This window comes from Pleurodeles waltl, chromosome 5 (assembly GCF_031143425.1).
Source record: "Pleurodeles waltl isolate 20211129_DDA chromosome 5, aPleWal1.hap1.20221129, whole genome shotgun sequence".
In the NCBI taxonomy this organism is placed as follows: domain Eukaryota; kingdom Metazoa; phylum Chordata; class Amphibia; order Caudata; family Salamandridae; genus Pleurodeles; species Pleurodeles waltl.
In genome coordinates this window covers 1,051,279,257-1,051,296,226 of record NC_090444.1, presented here as the reverse complement: position 1 = coordinate 1,051,296,226, position 16,970 = coordinate 1,051,279,257, and the positions used below count along the sequence as shown (strand labels likewise).

Below are 16,970 nucleotides of genomic sequence, written 5' to 3'. Positions count from 1 at the left end.
AGAGGTGGTGATAGGGGAAGGGGTCGGATACAGCAGATGGTGGGAAAAGGGCCCTTCTCCTAATAAATTTGATATTTTATTTTATTGGTTGCAGTTTTATCCGAGGCGTGAGGAGGCCAAGTTACTGTACTACAGTTTTCTTGAGGGTTTCAAGCTATGTTATCAAGGTCATAGAAGACAGAGAAAAAATTTGAAATCTGCAGTTGAGAATCCGGAAGTGGTGAGAAAGAAATTGAGGACGGAATTGGAGGCTGGCAGAATGGTGGGTCCATGGGATACCTGGCCGATTCATAACTTAACAATTTCACCACTAGGTGTTGTGCCTAAAACACAACAAGGTGAGTTTAGATTGATTCATCATCTATCGTGGGCTGCAGGGGAGTCAGTTAATGATTTAATTGCACATGAAGACTCCATAGTGCATTGCACATCAGTGGAAGAGGCAATTAAGTTGGTAAGGGCTTGTGGAAGGAAGGCACAAATGGCAAAGTTAGACATTCAATCTGTCTTTTGACTATTGCCGGTACATCCTGAGGATTTTTCATTGCTGGGTCTTTAATCTGAGGATTCTATATTTGTGGATATAATGTTGCCAATGGGCTGTTCTGTTTCTTGTTCCCTGTTTGAAACTTGTAGTTGTTTTTTGCAGTGGTTTTTCCAACAGAAGACTGGGCTCGGGCATGTCACGAACTACCTAGGTGACTCTTTTCTGATGGGCTTGCAGTGGTCCAATGAATGTAAAAAAGGGTTAATTGAATTTCAGAAGTGTATGGAGGAGATGGAAGTACCTTTGGCTCCGGATAAGACTGAAGGCCCTGCTATATTGAACTCAGAGAAATCTGAGGTACGGTTTCCGGTGGATAAGTTCAAAAGTTGATTTCTCTGTTGGAGGAGGCTGTTTCCACGGATAAGCTGGAGTTACAGCAGGTGCAAGCCTTATTGGGTTCTTTGAAGTTTGCGTGCCATGTGGTGAGAGTTGGTAGAGCTCTTTGTAGGTGCCTTGGTTTTTCAGTCAAAGGTGCTGTTTTACCTCATCCCAGAATTCGGCTTAAAGAGGTCATCAATGCTGACTTCAGAATGTTGGTTTCTTTCCAGCAAAGTTATAATGGTGTTAACATGTTGACGGTTGAGGATGAATGGTTATGGCAAGTTCAAATTTTTTCTGATGATTCGGGAGCCCATGGTTTGGTTTTCTGAGATGGTGATTGGACTGCTGAGTCATGGCCGGATTCTTGGAGAGAGGCACACCATAGCATTTCGTTTCTGGAGTTTTTTTCCATTTGATGGTTGCTTTAGTGTTGTGTGGTAACCTTTTAGCAAACAGGCGAGTGGTTTTTAATGTGGATAGCCAAACAGTTGTTAATTTAGTCAATTCACAGAAGGCTCGAGATGAAAAAGTTTTGAAGTTGTTGCGTTTATTTTTGCTTCATTGTCTGAAATTCAATATTTTGTTTAAGGGTCAGTATGTTCCAGGTGTGAATAATGATATCACTGATGGGCTATCTCGTTCACAGTGGCAGAGATTCGGTGTACTGGTGCCGGGAGCAGATTTGCTTAAAACGGCTTTGACGGTGGACCTTTGGGAGCTGGGAATCTAAGGATGTTACAATTGATTTGTCAGTCCATTGCTCCATCTACTTTGAGGTCATATGGCAAGGCCTAGGCAGAATTTATTGAGTCTGGTGCATTGAGGAGGTATGAGGGACCTTACATGTCACGGTATAGGAGGGAGGATGGAGTCTGCTTCATTATGACACATATTGACCTAGGATTGGCGGTGGTGGCTATAACAGGGAAGATGGCAGGTATTACATTTTTCGGTAAGTACTTTTGGGATTATGATACCATGGAAGGAGAAATGTGTAGGAGAATTGTTGCTGGCTGGGCGATGGAGGATGGATCCAGGTTGGATCAATGGCATCCTATTTCCATGCAAAAGCTGAGGGATATTTTGGGGGTTTTGAATTCTGCTTTTCCTGTTGGGAGGGCTGATAGTATAGATGATTCTTCTCCTGAAAAACAACTATATCATGATTGCAGGCACACCTGCACTATGTAGACCAGGGTGGCCGAGTGGTTAAGGTGTTGGACTTAAGATCCAATGGACATGTGTCTGCGTGGGTTCGAGCCCCACTCCTGGTATATCATTTTTTCTCTCCCGTGACACTGTTCATTTCAATTTCACGCACTTTTCAGTTGCTCCTGATTAATATTAAAATAAGAGCTACATATAAAATCTTCATATCGATTAACGTGTATTTTTCTACCCCCAAAAAAGTAAACGCCTTGTATTGTACATTTCTCTTTGAAACTTAGTAACCTTTTGTTGCAGGTTGTATTACAGTATGCTTTTTCGTTTATTATAGGTGACTTATTTGTTTATGATACCTGACTTAATGCTTTCCATTTGGTGCATAATGAATTACAAAATCTCTCTACCAGGAGTGGGGCTTGAACCCACGTGGACACATGTCCATTGGATCTTAAGTCCAACGCCTTAACCACTCGGCCATCCTGGTACCTGTGCAGGAAAGGGCAACAACATGGCACTTATTATAGATATCAAGAGTGCTCACTGTGTGACATTGAGCTTTCTATATATATATATATTTTCATATCTATATATTTTATCAGGTTACGCAAAACACATTTCAGGAATACAAGGTAATGTCATGCCTCTCCTCTATAAAACGTGCATGTACTTAATAAAAAAAAAAATACAACCATACCTATCAAACATGTTTAAGATTATCAGCGTGTAGGACGAAAAAAGGTGCGCTTTTTTCACACCGTTTTTGTCACATGTCCTATTAAATATGTCTGCAAATTGACGATAATCTTAAGAAATATCACACTAACCCCTTTTCAAGACTCAAAACTACACTTCACACAATCTAAAACACTTTGGGACAGATTTACAAGGCCCTTGCGGCCCTTAGCGCTACATTTGCAGAATTTATTTTGCCGCAAATGTGAAGATCATAGGCCACTACCATAGCAAAATATTTACAAGGTGGCGCAAGCTAGGTTTGCGCCAACTTGTTAACACTTTGCGCCACATCATGCATAATATATGCATGATGTGTGCAAAGGGGGCGTTCCCTTGTTAGAGAGTGGGCACGCTCGTTCCTCACCTGACAGGTTGCTTTTTGAGAAGGGTGTCTCTGGGGCTGGTGTTGTAGCCAAGAGCGAACTCTTGACTCCGCGTGGGTCGCTTCGTTTGCCGCACTGCACGGGAATGGCTGGGAGGCATAGAGTTGGCAGTAGAGGAAGCGGTGTGGTGGGGAAGGGTCAGGCATAATTTATACAAGGTGGGCGTTCGCCCATTAGGGAGCCCGAAAAAATGGCGCAAGGCAATCTAAGAGATTTCCTTGCGCCATTTGTTTTACACTTTTAACGCCTACTCAGAGGAGGCGTTAAAAGGGGGAATACCATTATTTATAATGGGCCCCTATGTACTCTGCAGGATTAGTCCCAAAATGATGGCGCTAATCTTGCAGAGTACATCAATAGCGTAAAAAATATAACGCTAATGCCCCTACCCTGTGCCATGGTGCGCCGTATTATTATATATATAGCTCACACATGGTGGCAGTACAGGGGCGTTAAGGGGTGCAAGGAACGTGGCGCTGCACCGGCAGAGCCACTTTCCTTAAATCTGCCCCTTTGTGTTTGTCTCGGAGCAACAGGTGGTTTATAATTTTGACACAAGTGAGGTCAATTTCAATAGAGTCCAGCAATTACAGGAAGATGGGCATAGCTTTGTCAGGGGTGAGCTTAAGAAAGCACACCCTGGGGTGGCTGAAGCATTTTTGGGGTGTGACAGCTCCTTTGGGCTTCGCAGCTCAGGAGGACGAGCCATGCCAAAGGACGTCATGAAAAATAAGACAACAGCGGAGACGCCGGTAAAGGTCTGGGCACCTTTAAAATGCCGGTCATAAGAGAGGGTTGCATCCAGAGCGATCAACCCGATTACAAGGGAGTGGCCTGGTGAATCATTTGATTTATGGTACAATCACGGCTTCAAGATCCCAGCTATCAGCCAAGGTGCTGTCTCGTTGGCTTCGGGGCTCATTTTGCATGATGAATTGATGGATTACGATGACGACCAGGAGACTAAGGATGGGGAGAATTGTGAGGGTGGGGATGAGACTTCGGGGAAGGAGATGCAGCAAAGAAATTAGGTGAGCTGTTCTAACAGAGGAAAGAGTTTTGGTGTGTTTCAGGATTTGCCCCCTTTGATGGTGCAGCGTAATCGGAAAGTCAAGATGAATAATCAGGTACCTGCAAGTGGTTTCATTAAAAAAAGGTGAGACACAGGCTGCTGTGGCTATGGGGTGTGAAGAGTTAAGCATGAAGGTAGTGTGTTTGGGGTCTGTAACAGTGGGTAATACCCTTTTGCGTTAGCATAAGGAAGTTTGGGTAGATTGAGTGGGAAAGATGATGCAAATAATGAAGCAGTTAAAGATGCAGACAATGTCCATTTGGGAGGGCTGTGAACAAAAAAGTCGGAGTCAATGATGGTAAGTCAGAGGCAAGTGGTGAGGAGGCTTCTAAGGCAGAGCCAGGTAAGGAAAAAGGAAACTCAGGTGAGGGTAGTGTAAAAAGTAAAAAGTTGCCATATATGGGGTTGTTCTTGCCTTTGGGGGCGCATCTCACCCAAGCCATGAAGGAAAACATTTGTAAAGGTGAGTTTGTTGATGTTTTTAAATTATTACATAGAGAAGTGTGGGCTAAGGAAGGGTCAAAGGAGTAGGAATGGGAATTAGCTAGGAGGCCGAAAGTTCCCACTACCCTTGAGAATTGGATGTCAGTATTCTTAATCATTGCTAGCGTTTATTGTGAGAGGCATCCGGAGCGTTGTATTTCTCTATTAAAATACATGGACGTTTTTAGGTGGGCTCAAATAGACTATGGTGGTTTTGGATGTTTTAGATATAATGAAGAACTTTTAGCCCAGATGGCATTATTTCCAGATAAAGAATGGTGAGATATTTATAATGAGCTTTGGATGCAAGGGTTGTGTACTTCCAAGAATGCCTCAGCGTTACACACAGCTAGTGGTCTTCTGGTTCCTTACAAGCCCTGTCAGGGGCATCCCAACCAATCTAGGGTGGGTAGTTTCACGAGAGCTCAGTTCCCACAGAATGGATCTTGTTGGTCCTTCATCAGAGGGTCATGCACACGACTCCAGTGCAAGTTCATGCACAATTGCTCCAATTGCAGGGGCAAACATCCATTGGTGCAATGTTTTGGAGGGATGCAATGGGGATGGAAGGCTAATGCAGGTAGAGGTGGTGATAGGGGAAGGGGTCGGATACAGCAGATGGTGGGAAAAGGGCCCTTCTCCTAATAAATTTGATATTTTGTTTTATTGGTTGCAGTTTTATCCGAGGCGTGAGGAGGCCAAGTTACTGTACTACAGTTTTCTTGAGGGTTTCAAGCTATGTTATCAAGGTCATAGAAGACAGAGAAAAAATTTGAAATCTGCAGTTGAGAATCCGGAAGTGGTGAGAAAGAAATTGAGGACGGAATTGGAGACTGGCAGAATGGTGGGTCCATGGGATACCTGGCCGATTCATAACTTAACAATTTCACCACTGGGTGTTGTGCCTAAAACACAACAAGGTGAGTTTAGATTGATTCATCATCTATCGTGGGCTGCAGGGGAGTCAGTTAATGATTTAATTGCACATGAAGACTCCATAGTGCATTGCACATCAGTGGAAGAGGCAATTAAGTTGGTAAGGGCTTGTGGAAGGAAGGCACAAATGGCAAAGTTAGACATTCAATCTGTCTTTTGACTATTGCCGGTACATCCTGAGGATTTTTCATTGCTGGGTCTTTAATCTGAGGATTCTATATTTGTGGATATAATGTTGCCAATGGGCTGTTCTGTTTCTTGTTCCCTGTTTGAAACTTGTAGTTGTTTTTTGCAGTGGTTTTTCCAACAGAAGACTGGGCTCGGGCATGTCACGAACTACCTAGGTGACTCTTTTCTGATGGGCTTGCAGTGGTCCAATGAATGTAAAAAAGGGTTAATTGAATTTCAGAAGTGTATGGAGGAGATGGAAGTACCTTTGGCTCCGGATAAGACTGAAGGCCCTGCTATATTGAACTCAGAGAAATCTGAGGTACGGTTTCCGGTGGATAAGTTCAAAAGTTGATTTCTCTGTTGGAGGAGGCTGTTTCCACGGATAAGCTGGAGTTACAGCAGGTGCAAGCCTTATTGGGTTCTTTGAAGTTTGCGTGCCATGTGGTGAGAGTTGGTAGAGCTCTTTGTAGGTGCCTTGGTTTTTCAGTCAAAGGTGCTGTTTTACCTCATCCCAGAATTCGGCTTAAAGAGGTCATCAATGCTGACTTCAGAATGTTGGTTTCTTTCCAGCAAAGTAATAATGGTGTTAACATGTTGACGGTTGAGGATGAATGGTTATGGCAAGTTCAATTTTTTTCTGATGATTCGGGAGCCCATGGTTTGGTTTTCTGAGATGGTGATTGGACTGCTGAGTCATGGCCGGATTCTTGGAGAGAGGCACACCATAGCATTTCGTTTCTGGAGTTTTTTTCCATTTGATGGTTGCTTTAGTGTTGTGTGGTAACCTTTTAGCAAACAGGCGAGTGGTTTTTAACGTGGATAGCCAAACAGTTGTTAATTTAGTCAATTCACAGAAGGCTCGAGATGAAAAAGTTTTGAAGTTGTTGCGTTTATTTTTGCTTCATTGTCTGAAATTCAATATTTTGTTTAAGGGTCAGTATGTTCCAGGTGTGAATAATGATATCACTGATGGGCTATCTCGTTCACAGTGGCAGAGATTCGGTGTACTGGTGCCGGGAGCAGATTTGCTTAAAACGGCTTTGACGGTGGACCTTTGGGAGCTGGGAATCTAAGGATGTTACAATTGATTCGTCAGTCCATTGCTCCATCTACTTTGAGGTCATATGGCAAGGCCTAGGCAGAATTTATTGAGTCTGGTGCATTGAGGAGGTATGAGGGACCTTACATGTCACGGTATAGGAGGGAGGATGGAGTCTGCTTCATTATGACACATATTGACCTAGGATTGGCGGTGGTGGCTATAACAGGGAAGATGGCAGGTATTACATTTTTCGGTAAGTACTTTTGGGATTATGATACCATGGAAGGAGAAATGTGTAGGAGAATTGTTGCTGGCTGGGCGATGGAGGATGGATCCAGGTTGGATCAATGGCATCCTATTTCCATGCAAAAGTTGAGGGATATTTTGGGGGTTTTGAATTCTGCTTTTCCTGTTGGGAGGGCTGATAGTATAGATGATTCTTCTCCTGAAAAACAACTATATCATGATTGCAGGCACACCTGCACTATGTAGACCAGGGTGGCCGAGTGGTTAAGGTGTTGGACTTAAGATCCAATGGACATGTGTCTGCGTGGGTTCGAGCCCCACTCCTGGTATATCATTTTTTCTCTCCCGTGACACTGTTCATTTCAATTTCACGCACTTTTCAGTTGCTCCTGATTAATATTAAAATAAGAGCTACATATAAAATCTTCATATCGATTAACGTGTATTTTTCTACCCCCAAAAAAGTAAACGCCTTGTATTGTACATTTCTCTTTGAAACTTAGTAACCTTTTGTTGCAGGTTGTATTACAGTATGCTTTTTCGTTTATTATAGGTGACTTATTTGTTTATGATACCTGACTTAATGCTTTCCATTTGGTGCATAAGGAATTACAAAATCTCTCTACCAGGAGTGGGGCTTGAACCCACGTGGACACATGTCCATTGGATCTTAAGTCTAACGCCTTAACCACTCGGCCATCCTGGTACCTGTGCAGGAAAGGGCAACAACATGGCACTTATTATAGATATCAAGAGTGCTCACTGTGTGACATTGAGCTTTCTATATATATATATATTTTCATATCTATATATTTTATCAGGTTACGCAAAACACATTTCAGGAATACAAGGTAATGTCATGCCTCTCCTCTATAAAACGTGCATGTACTTAATAAAAAAAAAAATACAACCATACCTATCAAACATGTTTAAGATTATCAGCGTGTAGGACGAAAAAAGGTGCGCTTTTTTCACACCGTTTTTGTCACATGTCCTATTAAATATGTCTGCAAATTGACGATAATCTTAAGAAATATCACACTAACCCCTTTTCAAGACTCAAAACTACACTTCACACAATCTAAAACACTTTGGGACAGATTTACAAGGCCCTTGCGGCCCTTAGCGCTACATTTGCAGAATTTATTTTGCCGCAAATGTGAAGATCATAGGCCACTACCATAGCAAAATATTTACAAGGTGGCGCAAGCTAGGTTTGCGCCAACTTGTTAACACTTTGCGCCACATCATGCATAATATATGCATGATGTGTGCAAAGGGGGCGTTCCCTTGTTAGAGAGTGGGCACGCTCGTTCCTCACCTGACAGGTTGCTTTTTGAGAAGGGTGTCTCTGGGGCTGGTGTTGTAGCCAAGAGCGAACTCTTGACTCCGCGTGGGTCGCTTCGTTTGCCGCACTGCACAGGAATGGCTGGGAGGCATAGAGTTGGCAGTAGAGGAAGCGGTGTGGTGGGGAAGGGTCAGGCATAATTTATACAAGGTGGGCGTTCGCCCATTAGGGAGCCCGAAAAAATGGCGCAAGGCAATCTAAGAGATTTCCTTGCGCCATTTGTTTTACACTTTTAACGCCTACTCAGAGGAGGCGTTAAAAGGGGGAATACCATTATTTATAATGGGCCCCTATGTACTCTGCAGGATTAGTCCCAAAATGATGGCGCTAATCTTGCAGAGTACATCAATAGCGTAAAAAATATAACGCTAATGCCCCTACCCTGTGCCATGGTGCGCCGTATTATTATATATATAGCTCACACATGGTGGCAGTACAGGGGCGTTAAGGGGTGCAAGGAACGTGGCGCTGCACCGGCAGAGCCACTTTCCTTAAATCTGCCCCTTTGTGTTTGTCTCGGAGCAACAGGTGGTTTATAATTTTGACACAAGTGAGGTCAATTTCAATAGAGTCCAGCAATTACAGGAAGATGGGCATAGCTTTGTCAGGGGTGAGCTTAAGAAAGCACACCCTGGGGTGGCTGAAGCATTTTTGGGGTGTGACAGCTCCTTTGGGCTTCGCAGCTCAGGAGGACGAGCCATGCCAAAGGACGTCATGAAAAATAAGACAACAGCGGAGACGCCGGTAAAGGTCTGGGCACCTTTAAAATGCCGGTCATAAGAGAGGGTTGCATCCAGAGCGATCAACCCGATTACAAGGGAGTGGCCTGGTGAATCATTTGATTTATGGTACAATCACGGCTTCAAGATCCCAGCTATCAGCCAAGGTGCTGTCTCGTTGGCTTCGGGGCTCATTTTGCATGATGAATTGATGGATTACGATGACGACCAGGAGACTAAGGATGGGGAGAATTGTGAGGGTGGGGATGAGACTTCGGGGAAGGAGATGCAGCAAAGAAATTAGGTGAGCTGTTCTAACAGAGGAAAGAGTTTTGGTGTGTTTCAGGATTTGCCCCCTTTGATGGTGCAGCGTAATCGGAAAGTCAAGACGAATAATCAGGTACCTGCAAGTGGTTTCATTCAAAAAAGGTGAGACACAGGCTGCTGTGGCTATGGGGTGTGAAGAGTTAAGCATGAAGGTAGTGTATTTGGTGTCTGTAACAGTGGGTAATACCCTTTTGCGTTAGCATAAGGAAGTTTGGGTAGATTGAGTGGGAAAGATGATGCAAATAATGAAGCAGTTAAAGATGCAGACAATGTCCATTTGGGAGGGCTGTGAACAAAAAAGTCGGAGTCAATGATGGTAAGTTAGAGGCAAGTGGTGAGGAGGCTTCTAAGGCAGAGCCAGGTAAGGAAAAAGGAAACTCAGGTGAGGGTAGTGTAAAAAGTAAAAAGTTGCCATATATGGGGTTGTTCTTGCCTTTGGGGGCGCATCTCACCCAAGCCATGAAGGAAAACATTTGTAAAGGTGAGTTTGTTGATGTTTTTAAATTATTACATAGAGAAGTGTGGGCTAAGGAAGGGTCAAAGGAGGAGGAATGGGAATTAGCTAGGAGGCCGAAAGTTCCCACTACCCTTGAGAATTGGATGTCAGTATTCTTAATCATTGCTAGCGTTTATTGTGAGAGGCATCCGGAGCGTTGTATTTCTCTATTAAAATACATGGACGTTTTTAGGTGGGCTCAAATAGACTATGGTGGTTTTGGATGTTTTAGATATAATGAAGAACTTTTAGCCCAGATGGCATTATTTCCAGATAAAGAATGGTGAGATATTTATAATGAGCTTTGGATGCAAGGGTTGTGTACTTCCAAGAATGCCTCAGCGTTACACACAGCTAGTGGTCTTCTGGTTCCTTACAAGCCCTGTCAGGGGCATCCCAACCAATCTAGGGTGGGTAGTTTCACGAGAGCTCAGTTCCCACAGAATGGATCTTGTTGGTCCTTCAACAGAGGGTCATGCACACGACTCCAGTGCAAGTTCATGCACAATTGCTCCAACTGCAGGGGCAAACATCCATTGGTGCAATGTTTTGGAGGGATGCAATGGGGATGGAAGGCTAATGCAGGTAGAGGTGGTGATAGGGGAAGGGGTCGGATACAGCAGATGGTGGGAAAAGGGCCCTTCTCCTAATAAATTTGATATTTTATTTTATTGGTTGCAGTTTTATCCGAGGCGTGAGGAGGCCAAGTTACTGTACTACAGTTTTCTTGAGGGTTTCAAGCTATGTTATCAAGGTCATAGAAGACAGAGAAAAAATTTGAAATCTGCAGTTGAGAATCCGGAAGTGGTGAGAAAGAAATTGAGGACGGAATTGGAGGCTGGCAGAATGGTGGGTCCATGGGATACCTGGCCGATTCATAACTTAACAATTTCACCACTAGGTGTTGTGCCTAAAACACAACAAGGTGAGTTTAGATTGATTCATCATCTATCGTGGGCTGCAGGGGAGTCAGTTAATGATTTAATTGCACATGAAGACTCCATAGTGCATTGCACATCAGTGGAAGAGGCAATTAAGTTGGTAAGGGCTTGTGGAAGGAAGGCACAAATGGCAAAGTTAGACATTCAATCTGTCTTTTGACTATTGCCGGTACATCCTGAGGATTTTTCATTGCTGGGTCTTTAATCTGAGGATTCTATATTTGTGGATATAATGTTGCCAATGGGCTGTTCTGTTTCTTGTTCCCTGTTTGAAACTTGTAGTTGTTTTTTGCAGTGGTTTTTCCAACAGAAGACTGGGCTCGGGCATGTCACGAACTACCTAGGTGACTCTTTTCTGATGGGCTTGCAGTGGTCCAATGAATGTAAAAAAGGGTTAATTGAATTTCAGAAGTGTATGGAGGAGATGGAAGTACCTTTGGCTCCGGATAAGACTGAAGGCCCTGCTATATTGAACTCAGAGAAATCTGAGGTACGGTTTCCGGTGGATAAGTTCAAAAGTTGATTTCTCTGTTGGAGGAGGCTGTTTCCACGGATAAGCTGGAGTTACAGCAGGTGCAAGCCTTATTGGGTTCTTTGAAGTTTGCGTGCCATGTGGTGAGAGTTGGTAGAGCTCTTTGTAGGTGCCTTGGTTTTTCAGTCAAAGGTGCTGTTTTACCTCATCCCAGAATTCGGCTTAAAGAGGTCATCAATGCTGACTTCAGAATGTTGGTTTCTTTCCAGCAAAGTTATAATGGTGTTAACATGTTGACGGTTGAGGATGAATGGTTATGGCAAGTTCAAATTTTTTCTGATGATTCGGGAGCCCATGGTTTGGTTTTCTGAGATGGTGATTGGACTGCTGAGTCATGGCCGGATTCTTGGAGAGAGGCACACCATAGCATTTCGTTTCTGGAGTTTTTTTCCATTTGATGGTTGCTTTAGTGTTGTGTGGTAACCTTTTAGCAAACAGGCGAGTGGTTTTTAATGTGGATAGCCAAACAGTTGTTAATTTAGTCAATTCACAGAAGGCTCGAGATGAAAAAGTTTTGAAGTTGTTGCGTTTATTTTTGCTTCATTGTCTGAAATTCAATATTTTGTTTAAGGGTCAGTATGTTCCAGGTGTGAATAATGATATCACTGATGGGCTATCTCGTTCACAGTGGCAGAGATTCGGTGTACTGGTGCCGGGAGCAGATTTGCTTAAAACGGCTTTGACGGTGGACCTTTGGGAGCTGGGAATCTAAGGATGTTACAATTGATTCGTCAGTCCATTGCTCCATCTACTTTGAGGTCATATGGCAAGGCCTAGGCAGAATTTATTGAGTCTGGTGCATTGAGGAGGTATGAGGGACCTTACATGTCACGGTATAGGAGGGAGGATGGAGTCTGCTTCATTATGACACATATTGACCTAGGATTGGCGGTGGTGGCTATAACAGGGAAGATGGCAGGTATTACATTTTTCGGTAAGTACTTTTGGGATTATGATACCATGGAAGGAGAAATGTGTAGGAGAATTGTTGCTGGCTGGGCGATGGAGGATGGATCCAGGTTGGATCAATGGCATCCTATTTCCATGCAAAAGCTGAGGGATATTTTGGGGGTTTTGAATTCTGCTTTTCCTGTTGGGAGGCCTGACAGTATAGATGATTCTTCTCCTGAAAAACAACTATATCATGATTGCAGGCACACCTGCACTATGTAGACCAGGGTGGCCGAGTGGTTAAGGTGTTGGACTTAAGATCCAATGGACATGTGTCCGCGTGGGTTCGAGCCCCACTCCTGGTATATCATTTTTTCTCTCCCGTGACACTGTTCATTTCAATTTCACGCACTTTTCAGTTGCTCCTGATTAATATTAAAATAAGAGCTACATATAAAATCTTCATATCGATTAACGTGTATTTTTCTACCCCCAAAAAAGTAAACGCCTTGTATTGTACATTTCTCTTTGAAACTTAGTAACCTTTTGTTGCAGGTTGTATTACAGTATGCTTTTTCGTTTATTATAGGTGACTTATTTGTTTATGATACCTGACTTAATGCTTTCCATTTGGTGCATAATGAATTACAAAATCTCTCTACCAGGAGTGGGGCTTGAACCCACGTGGACACATGTCCATTGGATCTTAAGTCCAACGCCTTAACCACTCGGCCATCCTGGTACCTGTGCAGGAAAGGGCAACAACATGGCACTTATTATAGATATCAAGAGTGCTCACTGTGTGACATTGAGCTTTCTATATATATATATATATATTTTCATATCTATATATTTTATCAGGTTACGCAAAACACGTTTCAGGAATACAAGGTAATGTCATGCCTCTCCTCTATAAAACGTGCATGTACTTAATAAAAAAAAAAATACAACCATACCTATCAAACATGTTTAAGATTATCAGCGTGTAGGACGAAAAAAGGTGCGCTTTTTTCACACCGTTTTTGTCACATGTCCTATTAAATATGTCTGCAAATTGACGATAATCTTAAGAAATATCACACTAACCCCTTTTCAAGACTCAAAACTACACTTCACACAATCTAAAACACTTTGGGACAGATTTACAAGGCCCTTGCGGCCCTTAGCGCTACATTTGCAGAATTTATTTTGCCACAAATGTGAAGATCATAGGCCACTACCATAGCAAAATATTTACAAGGTGGCGCAAGCTAGGTTTGCGCCAACTTGTTAACACTTTGCACCACATCATGCATAATATATGCATGATGTGTGCAAAGGGGGCGTTCCCTTGTTAGAGAGTGGGCACGCTCGTTCCTCACCTGACAGGTTGCTTTTTGAGAAGGGTGTCTCTGGGGCTGGTGTTGTAGCCAAGAGCGAACTCTTGACTCCGCGTGGGTCGCTTCGTTTGCCGCACTGCACGGGAATGGCTGGGAGGCATAGAGTTGGCAGTAGAGGAAGCGGTGTGGTGGGGAAGGGTCAGGCATAATTTATACAAGGTGGGCGTTCGCCCATTAGGGAGCCCGAAAAAATGGCGCAAGGCAATCTAAGAGATTTCCTTGCGCCATTTGTTTTACACTTTTAACGCCTACTCAGAGGAGGCGTTAAAAGGGGGAATACCATTATTTATAATGGGCCCCTATGTACTCTGCAGGATTAGTCCCAAAATGATGGCGCTAATCTTCCAGAGTACATCAATAGCGTAAAAAATATAACGCTAATGCCCCTACCCTGTGCCATGGTGCGCCGTATTATTATATATATAGCTCACACATGGTGGCGGTACAGGGGCGTTAAGGGGTGCAAGGAACGTGGCGCTGCACCGGCAGAGCCACTTTCCTTAAATCTGCCCCTTTGTGTTTGTCTCGGAGCAACAGGTGGTTTATAATTTTGACACAAGTGAGGTCAATTTCAATAGAGTCCAGCAATTACAGGAAGATGGGCATAGCTTTGTCAGGGGTGAGCTTAAGAAAGCACACCCTGGGGTGGCTGAAGCATTTTTGGGGTGTGACAGCTCCTTTGGGCTTCGCAGCTCAGGAGGACGAGCCATGCCAAAGGACGTCATGAAAAATAAGACAACAGCGGAGATGCCGGTAAAGGTCTGGGCACCTTTAAAATGCCGGTCATAAGAGAGGGTTGCATCCAGAGCGATCAACCCGATTACAAGGGAGTGGCCTGGTGAATCATTTGATTTATGGTACAATCACGGCTTCAAGATCCCAGCTATCAGCCAAGGTGCTGTCTCGTTGGCTTCGGGGCTCATTTTGCATGATGAATTGATGGATTACGATGACGACCAGGAGACTAAGGAGGGGGAGAATTGTGAGGGTGGGGATGAGACTTCGGGGAAGGAGATGCAGCAAAGAAATTAGGTGAGCTGTTCTAACAGAGGAAAGAGTTTTGGTGTGTTTCAGGATTTGCCCCCTTTGATGGTGCAGCGTAATCGGAAAGTCAAGACGAATAATCAGGTACCTGCAAGTGGTTTCATTCAAAAAAGGTGAGACACAGGCTGCTGTGGCTATGGGGTGTGAAGAGTTAAGCATGAAGGTAGTGTGTTTGGTGTCTGTAACAGTGGGTAATACCCTTTTGCGTTAGCATAAGGAAGTTTTGGTAGATTGAGTGGGAAAGATGATGCAAATAATGAAGCAGTTAAAGATGCAGACAATGTCCATTTGGGGGGGCTGTGAACAAAAAAGTCGGAGTCAATGATGGTAAGTCAGAGGCAAGTGGTGAGGAGGCTTCTAAGGCAGAGCCAGGTAAGGAAAAAGGAAACTCAGGTGAGGGTAGTGTAAAAAGTAAAAAGTTGCCATATATGGGGTTGTTCTTGCCTTTGGGGGCGCATCTCACCCAAGCCATGAAGGAAAACATTTGTAAAGGTGAGTTTGTTGATGTTTTTTAATTATTACATAGAGAAGTGTGGGCTAAGGAAGGGTCAAAGGAGGAGGAATGGGAATTAGCTAGGAGGCCGAAAGTTCCCACTACCCTTGAGAATTGGATGTCAGTATTCTTAATCATTGCTAGCGTTTATTGTGAGAGGCATCCGGAGCGTTGTATTTCTCTATTAAAATACATGGACGTTTTTAGGTGGGCTGAAATAGACTATGGTGGTTTTGGATGTTTTAGAAATAATGAAGAACTTAGAGCCCAGATAGCATTATTTCCAGATAAAGAATGGTGAGATATTTATAATGAGCTTTGGATGCAAGGGTTGTGTACTTCCAAGAATGCCTCAGCGTTACACACAGCTAGTGGTCTTCTGGTTCCTTACAAGCCCTGTCAGGGGCATCCCAACCAATCTAGGGTGGGTAGTTTCACGAGAGCTCAGTTCCCACAGAATGGATCTTGTTGGTCCTTCAACAGAGGGTCATGCACACGACTCCAGTGCAAGTTCATGCACAATTGCTCCAATTGCAGGGGCAAACATCCATTGGTGCAATGTTTTGGAGGGATGCAATGGGGATGGAAGGCTAATGCAGGTAGAGGTGGTGATAGGGGAAGGGGTCGGATACAGCAGATGGTGGGAAAAGGGCCCTTCTCCTAATAAATTTGATATTTTGTTTTATTGGTTGCAGTTTTATCCGAGGCGTGAGGAGGCCAAGTTACTGTACTAGAGTTTTCTTGAGGGTTTCAAGCTATGTTATCAAGGTCATAGAAGACAGAGAAAAAATTTGAAATCTGCAGTTGAGAATCCGGAAGTGGTGAGAAAGAAATTGAGGACGGAATTGGAGGCTGGCAGAATGGTGGGTCCATGGGATACCTGGCCGATTCATAACTTAACAATTTCACCACTGGGTGTTGTGCCTAAAACACAACAAGGTGAGTTTAGATTGATTCATCATCTATCGTGGGCTGCAGGGGAGTCAGTTAATGATTTAATTGCACATGAAGACTCCATAGTGCATTGCACATCAGTGGAAGAGGCAATTAAGTTGGTAAGGGCTTGTGGAAGGAAGGCACAAATGGCAAAGTTAGACATTCAATCTGTCTTTTGACTATTGCAGGTACATCCTGAGGATTTTTCATTGTTGGGTCTTTAATCTGAGGATTCTATATTTGTGGATATAATGTTGCCAATGGGCTGTTCTGTTTCTTGTTCCCTGTTTGAAACTTGTAGTTGTTTTTTGCAGTGGTTTTTCCAACAGAAGACTGGGCTCGGGCATGTCACGAACTACCTAGGTGACTCTTTTCTAATGGGCTTGCAGAGGTCCAATGAATGTAAAAAAGGGTTAATTGAATTTCAGAAGTGTATGGAGGAGATGGAAGTACCTTTGGCTCCGGATAAGACTGAAGGCCCTGCTATATTGAACTCAGAGAAATCTGAGGTACGGTTTCCGGTGGATAAGTTCAAAAGTTGATTTCTCTGTTGGAGGAGGCTGTTTCCACGGATAAGCTGGAGTTACAGCAGGTGCAAGCCTTATTGGGTTCTTTGAAGTTTGCGTGCCGTGTGGTGAGAGTTGGTAGAGCTCTTTGTAGGTGCCTTGGTTTTTCAGTCAAAGGTGCTGTTTTACCTCATCCCAGAATTCGGCTTAAAGAGGTCATCAATGCTGACTTCAGAATGTTGGTTTCTTTCCAGC

The 16,970-nt window shown here is 43.6% G+C and overlaps 6 non-coding genes across 6 annotated transcripts; 3 read left to right on the top strand and 3 right to left on the bottom strand.

Moving 5' to 3' along the window:
- The first annotated feature begins 2,059 nt into the window (after positions 1 to 2,059).
- Positions 2,060 to 2,142, top strand: TRNAL-UAA (transfer RNA leucine (anticodon UAA)). Its single transcript has one exon. It is a non-coding gene; the product is annotated as a tRNA-Leu (tRNA).
- Positions 2,143 to 2,436: 294 nt separating this feature from the next.
- On the bottom strand, positions 2,437 to 2,519 carry TRNAL-UAA (transfer RNA leucine (anticodon UAA)). The gene has a single exon. It is a non-coding gene; the product is annotated as a tRNA-Leu (tRNA).
- A 4,830-nt stretch (positions 2,520 to 7,349) lies between these two features.
- TRNAL-UAA (transfer RNA leucine (anticodon UAA)) lies at positions 7,350 to 7,432 on the top strand. Its single transcript has one exon. It is a non-coding gene; the product is annotated as a tRNA-Leu (tRNA).
- Positions 7,433 to 7,726: 294 nt separating this feature from the next.
- Positions 7,727 to 7,809, bottom strand: TRNAL-UAA (transfer RNA leucine (anticodon UAA)). The gene has a single exon. It is a non-coding gene; the product is annotated as a tRNA-Leu (tRNA).
- A 4,830-nt stretch (positions 7,810 to 12,639) lies between these two features.
- On the top strand, positions 12,640 to 12,722 carry TRNAL-UAA (transfer RNA leucine (anticodon UAA)). The gene has a single exon. It is a non-coding gene; the product is annotated as a tRNA-Leu (tRNA).
- Positions 12,723 to 13,016: 294 nt separating this feature from the next.
- Positions 13,017 to 13,099, bottom strand: TRNAL-UAA (transfer RNA leucine (anticodon UAA)). Its single transcript has one exon. It is a non-coding gene; the product is annotated as a tRNA-Leu (tRNA).
- Positions 13,100 to 16,970: the final 3,871 nt, after the last annotated feature.